This window comes from Tamandua tetradactyla, chromosome 12, assembly GCF_023851605.1.
Source record: "Tamandua tetradactyla isolate mTamTet1 chromosome 12, mTamTet1.pri, whole genome shotgun sequence".
Taxonomy (NCBI): domain Eukaryota; kingdom Metazoa; phylum Chordata; class Mammalia; order Pilosa; family Myrmecophagidae; genus Tamandua; species Tamandua tetradactyla.
Genome location: NC_135338.1, coordinates 49,528,873 through 49,536,028, shown reverse-complemented (window position 1 = coordinate 49,536,028; position 7,156 = coordinate 49,528,873). Strand labels below are relative to the sequence as shown.

Below are 7,156 nucleotides of genomic sequence, written 5' to 3'. Positions count from 1 at the left end.
AACAAGTAAGTTACTGAACAGATCCCAGAGTTTGTCATGGGCTACCATTCCATCATTTTGGATTTTTCCTTCTAGCTGCTCCTAAACACTGGAAGCTGGAAGGAATATTAATATAGTGATTCAGCAGCCATACTCGTTTGCCAAAGCCTATTCTCTCTGTTATACCTCCTTCTTCTCCTTTGATCCTTCTTCCAATCCATAGGCATCTTCGTGCGATGCCCATTCTGACTTTTTCGCATTGAGAAGGGGTGTCCATACTAACGAATAAGGGGAATTAATTCAGTATTATTTGTCTATTTGATGTTTCCGATATCTTGCGACTCTCAGAGGAACCTAACGACTCAGAAGTGGACCCAGAGTGAGGACAATTCCCTGCACCTGGAGACCTCCGTCCTCTCTGGCTGGTCTTGTTCACTGGTCCACAATTTTTCCATACAGGATTTTAAAGAAATGATTAAATTTCATCATGTTTGTTTGTTTTGTTTTGGCCATATTCTAAACTGAAAGCTCACCAACACTTGGCCAATTTATTTTGTGAGTTTCTTTCTCTGGAAGGCAGGAAACCAAGTTTGATTCCTTTGCTACCAATTACCAGCTATGCAGCTTTGGGAAAGCCACTCACCTTCTCTGGAGTGGCCTAGTCCCGTGGTTTCCGAGGCTGGTTGAGAAATCAGAATAGAACAACGTAGAGACTTTTTCAAAGTATTTTAATCATTACATTGAAAGGACTGTCCTCTAGTCTAAGATTACATTCCTCCTGTTCTTTTGGTGTTAAAATGTCCCATCTCCTATAAAATCATGGTGATTGTAGATAGAGGTATTTATTTGTTTTTAATATCATCATTTGGCTAACCAGATAGCTGGTGACAATGCATCAGTCTCCCCCAATTTTTCTTTGATTCTGAACTGGTGTTATATCTAGATCTTTTTTTTTTTTTTTTTTCACAAGAGAGTTGCCTACATGCTCCCTTTCGGCCAGGCCATGAGCAAATGCAGAGTCAACATGTGAGAAGTTTTGTGAGAAAACGTTGATCCCCTTTTGCACTCAGTGAATTAATCCAGGGGCCCAAGGTCCATGTTATTTCATTGTCACATCAGAAATTGTGATGAGGAGTATTCCTGGTCCTAGAACTGAAAATTAGATCACCTGCTACCACTTCTCTCCTTGGGTTCCCTAACACCTTCACAGTGGAGCATTTGGCCCCATCTCCACAGATCTGCATGAAGTTGAAATGAATCGTTCGTATATTCCACAAACACGTGGTGCCTCTGAACAATAGAGCCAGCACATCCTGGACCCTGGGCATCGAGCAATGACTAAGACAGACAGCCTGCTCAGGAGTTGCTCGCTGGCCTGTGGAAAGCCACAGCATGGTGTAATACTGTGGCTTTTTCAGAATAGGAAGCACCGACACTTCATTGCATCCCATCTCTTCAGGTGGAGCTCCCATCTACACATTTGGCTCCACCTTTTGAGGATGACTCTCAGATCACATCTTAGACCCAGCCCCCTTGCCTGAGACCCAGATCCACATAGATGCTCCCAACTCAACACAGCCAAAACAGCGCTGTTGGCAGAGACTTCTAGTTGTCCACCCAATGTCCATTCACCCTTTCTCTCTTACTATCAGAATTCTGATTTCCTTGGGAGTGGCCAGGTGCCTAACTGAAAGGCATTCCCCAGCCTCCCTTGCAGCTAGTGGCCAGTGTGATGTAAATGGAGGGGCTTTCTGGAAAGTTCCATAAAAGAGGAATACCACAGTGAGGAGGTATCCTTTGCCATTACATCCATCTTCTTCCTACAGTGTAAAATTCCAGTGTGAAACTTGGAATTCTACTGTGAAAGCTGGCACTCAGAGATGATTTTATGACCATGAGGCAATCTCATGCAGAGCATGTAATGCAGAGCACAGTACAACTCAGGGAAGGAAACTGAAGGCAACAGGCCTGGGGCACACATGCTGTTCCTGTCCCCCTCTTATCTGTCTACACCACTGCAGCCACGCTGCTGTCCTAGTCACTCATCTGACACTTCACCCCTTAGTAAAATCCTCCCGTATAGAGGCATTTGTGATGTGAGTTCCATGAGCCCATGTGCCCTTCATGCCTATCTCCTGCCAGCCCCTCAACCTGAGGTCTGACTCCCTCCCAAGCTCAACCTGAGCTCCAGCTGCTTGTAAGCTGCAGTTCTCAGGATGTCCCCTGGTGTCCCCTTTCCCTCCAGGCCTTTTTGAAATTCCTCTTAACCCTCAAGGTTCAACTCCCATGTCTTCCCCTCTGTGTTCAACTTTCATACTCTGCTACCAAGGTAACTTGTCCTTGAAATACCTATATTCTAGTACTTACCATGTATCTCTAAAAAGCTATTTATTTCCCAGACTATCTATGTCATGTTCTTTTTTTTAATTAATTTATTTATTTATTTAAAAAAATTTAACAACAAACAAACAAAAACATTAACATATGATCATTTATGCCATGTTCCTTTAAAGGCAGGGACTCTACCCTGGACATTTCTTTAAACCCAGGGTCTGCTCTGGAATCTGGCAAGTAGTAGTCACTCAGTGTTTCTTGGATGGATGGATGGATGGATGGATGGATGGATGCATGGGTGGGTGGATGAATGCAAACTGTTTAGATGCTGCTCTCTCTGACTAGCCTGGATGCTCCACTTGAACGCCTTGCGTATTCTTTTCAACTGCAGCCAGACCCAGGCTGGAGGGGGAGCCAGAGATGTGATCCAGAGCATCTGAGCACACAGCATCACCTCCCGCCTGGGAGAGCTCCTGGAGATGCAGCCTCACCCACCACCCTGCATGAGGTTTCAGGGAGGGATGAATGGGGGATGCTTAGCTGGCTTGTCTAGACCACGTCCATGGCCAGGTTTCCCTTGTTCAGATGGCGCTACAGCTGCAGCCACCAGGGTAAAGGGAACCATCTTCTCACACTGAGCCACAGATGGAAAAATGTCACAGTTGAAAGGGCTTTTAGAGAATCTGGACAGGCAGGAGCACAGGGGAAGGGGCTCCGTCCACCCACACTCCTTCCCCACGGGAGCTCCCACGCCCACGCTTCCTGTCTCCCTGCCTTCGAGGGATGGAGGCCTGTTCAGAGCCCTGGCTGCCCTGTCTTTTTGGCCTGGCCTTGGTTTTAGCTTTGTTTTCCACATGGCTGGCCATGCTGGAGTCCATTTTCACATGGGAACTCACATCACAGATGTCTCTACGCAGGCACTCATAGCAAGGCTAAGGTGAAATTCTCAAATCATCACCAGGGGACAATCAATGGTCTTGTCCTGCTTTTAATGACAATCAATTCTCTCTCTGGCTCTTTGCTAAGTAAGTGTCATTGAGAACAATTGCATTTTGTGAACTTGGTTGCTGGCCTTGCATTTGCAGCTTCCTCCAGCTGATGAGCATCAGAGCATCTTGTTACTGCTCTGTTCGCAGTCAATCACACGATCTGCTCGGCTGTACAATTAATGTTCTTTCCGCTCTGTTTTTACTCCATGTGGCAGCTCAATTAATCAGGAGAGAAAACCAACCCTTGGACACAAGCTCTAAGGGAGGCACTGGGAGAAGCTTGATGTAGGCTGGAATCTTTGCAGAACTTGTGTTAATGAGGCAAAGTGGTTGGTATACTACAAGCTTGGTTTACAGTCCTGGCTCTGCAGTTTACCTACTGTGTGACCTTGGGCAAATCACTCACCCTCTCCGAGGTTCTGTTCTGCATTTATAAAATGGGATAATAATAATACCTAATGAGAAGGGTTGTTAAGAGGATTAAATGAGATGGTATATTAGAAAGGGGCTTAATATAACACCTGGCCCATCTAAGAGACTCAATAAATGACTTGTAATTATCTTTATTACTATTACTATTATTTTATTCTTATGAATCCCAGAACTGCAAACTCCAACCTCTCTGTGTTGGCCAATACAGTAGCTGCTAGCCACATGTGCTTATTGAGCAGTTGAAACGCAGAGTCCCAAATGAAAGGCGTAAAACATACACCAGTTTTCAAAAACTTAATATGAAAAAGAATGTAAAATATCTCATGAATACTTTTTAATTTTGATTATCTATTAAAATAAAATTTTGGATATATTGGGTTAAATAAAATGTATTATTAAAAGTAGTTGCACCTGTTTCCTTTTACTTTTTGAAAGTAGCTGCTTGAAAATTTTAAATTCCTTTTGTGGCTCACATTATATTTCTCTTGGACAGCATGACTCGTTTATCAAGGAAAATTAAGTCATTTTCAAGAAAATCTCATCAAATAGCCCACTGAAAGTAGCTAATAACAACAACAATCAAGCAACAAACAACCTCTCCCCCCACCAGGATTTCCAATCTTTAACTTGTTATCTCTTAAAAACCAAACAGAACACTAAGCATTCTGAATGCTTTCATATTTCCTTTCCCTTCTGCCCCAATTTTCTTGCACCCAGTGCTGTTTTGAAGCTTCTAATTTGCCACTGTCCCCCTCCCAAATACACAGAAGTTCTCCTTCCTTCCCACAGGGCTTTCCCCTCTTCACTTGTTCCCCCAAGCCCCACTCCTCCATTCTCTCTCTCTCTCTCCTTCATGTCCTTCTTCCTCCTTTCAGGCTTCCCCTTTTCTTATCTAGTCTCTGAATTAGCATCTCCGATGTCCAAGATATGCTCTGGTAGATTTGGCCACTGCCTCTGAGGAGCTCAGGCAGAATACAGCAGACTTCCATTAACCAGTCACAAAAGATTGAGGAATAAACTAGATTGTCCAAGTGTTCATTTATGACAGAGGTAGTCCCTTTGGGGGACAGTATGCTCCCAGCTGTAGTCCAAGAGTCCTGGCCCTATGTCCACCTTATAGGTCATGTAGGATGTGTACTGCCCAACTCCAAGCGATAGCAATGCACAGAGTCTGCTAAGGTGTGAAATGGTATCCCAAGAGTTATGCAATGTGGTGGTACCCAGTATCATCCCGGATGACTAAGGTGAATAAGTAAATGTAATAAGCTCAGCATTTGAACTGAGAAAATCTCAAGAGAGAGATGCATTGAAGCCATGAGAAATCCTGGTGGACAGTCCAGGTCAGTCTAACTCCCAGGAGGCTGAAGTATCCAAGTCCCCCAGGCTTGCTGTCTCTCTCTCTCGGCCAGGGCTGGGTAAATACCGACAGGTTCTTGTTCTTTGGCTTTCTCTTTTTCCAGCCTCCGGGAGTAAACGTGTCATTCTTTTATAAGGTTTTCCACCAGCCTGGACTCAAGACACTTGATTGGGTTTCAACTCAGTGACGAGTCCTTCCAGACTGCAGCCTGATCACTGTGATTTGATTTCAGGGCTCACCCACGTCCTTGGCCACCACCAACTCAAACTGCCTGTACAGGAGGCTAATCTTGCTGCCGTGATGGCTGAACTCATGAAAAGAAACTTTATCTTAAGGTTTTGGGGGTAGCCTGTTGTCATCCGTAAGTTCTAATCACATTGTTAATATTATGAACAAAATTAAAAAAAATTTTTTTAATTCTTGGTTTTATTATAAGGTAGACTCATAAATTCCTTTAAGAAAAAAATTATCTACTCAGGTTTTTTGTTTTGTTTTGTTTTGTTTAGCATTGGTATAAGAAATAGTCAATAAAAAGAGCTCTTCTGGCCTCTGGCTGGGGCCACAAATTGGGTCTTCTCTAAAGGGGGCCCTCCGACTCCTCTCTGGGCCTGTCTGGTGCTGGGACCCAGAGGCGGGTGGTGCAGCCCTGCACAACTCCCGCTGGGCTCTGAACTGCATTCCTTGGCCCCAGAGCTGTGAACAACTTTCCTTCCTCCCTCCGAGCTGTGGGGGCTCAGGGCCAGGGCCGCTGAGGTAGTTGAACCCTGGTCAGCGCTCCCTGAGCCTCTTTTTCACGCACACATAGGTCGTCAGCTCTAGGGGTGCACACTGGGGGTCCCCGACCTCGGCTCTGCGGGAGTGATGCCCCTGGGACACCGTGAGGCTGGATCTGGAAAAAGTCACCCTGGAGCACATCATGCCCCCTGCCTGCATGAGGTCAGCGGCTGCCACCTGGGCAACTTCCTGGGTGAGGTGGTGGGCGACTGCACCTAGAGCGCACCGAGCCCGGCACTGCGACTGGTTCTCCCGGCTGGCCAGCTGGCGGCACCGCCCGCTCGAGTCTCCAAGTGGCACCTGCGGGTGGCGACCAAATCCCGTGGATCGCGGGCAACGAGCAAGGGTGCGAGGCCATCGGTTTTCTCTTGTCCGGCATCGACAGGCTGGTCCCGCTGGGCACATACTATAAGGAGAGGTCTAAGGCAGTGGTGGCTTGCTCCCCAGGAAATGGAACAGGTTATGTTCTTCATGTAAACATCTCCAACCATGATGGCCACTGTGTCACCTACATCTACTATCTGAACAAGAATTGGGATGCCAAGCTGCGAATATTTCCAGAAGGGAAATCTTTCATAGTGGATGTGGAACCCATTCAATAGACTCCTGTCTTCTGGTCAGACCAGAGGCACCCCACATGAAATCCAATCTTCCTGTGCAACCAGATATACTATGACTGTTTGGTACTTTGGTGCTGAAGCCAAAAAGAAGTTCAGGAATTAAACTAGGAAAATTGCATCTGATCTCACTGAAGACTGACCAAGACTCTGAAACCCACCACCTCATCCTTTTTAGTAATGGTTCCTGAACTCTGGACTTTCCACTGCCTTGGTGGACACGGAAGTCTCTCTTCTGCTGGAGTGCTTTGCATCCTTACATCTTTGTCATGCCTGAGGCACTTCGTGTTTTCTTTTTCTTTAACTTTTTTTTTTTTTTTTTTTTTGCGCTATAATGTAACATATCTATACAAAGCAAAGAAAGAAAAAAGCAATAGTTTTCAAAGCACTCTTCAACAAGTAGTTACAGGACAGATCTCAGAGTTTGTCATGAGCTACCGTACCATCCTCTCAGATTTTTCCTTCTAGTTGGTCCAGGATATAGAGCCTAGAAGGAATAAATATTTTTTTATCATCACAATTGACTTTTGTGTGTGTGTGTGTGAAAAATAACATATATACAAAAAAGCAATAAATTTCAAAGCACAGTGCAACTATTTATTGTGGAACAGATTTCAGAGTTTGATATGGGTTACAATTCCACAATTTTAGGTTTTTACTTCTAGCTGCTCCAA

General features: G+C 45.1%; 1 pseudogene; it reads left to right on the top strand.

Annotated features, from left to right (window-relative positions):
* The first annotated feature begins 5,952 nt into the window (after positions 1-5,952).
* On the top strand, positions 5,953-6,624 carry LOC143651505 (prolyl hydroxylase EGLN3 pseudogene; annotated as a pseudogene).
* The last annotated feature ends 532 nt before the right edge of the window (positions 6,625-7,156 follow it).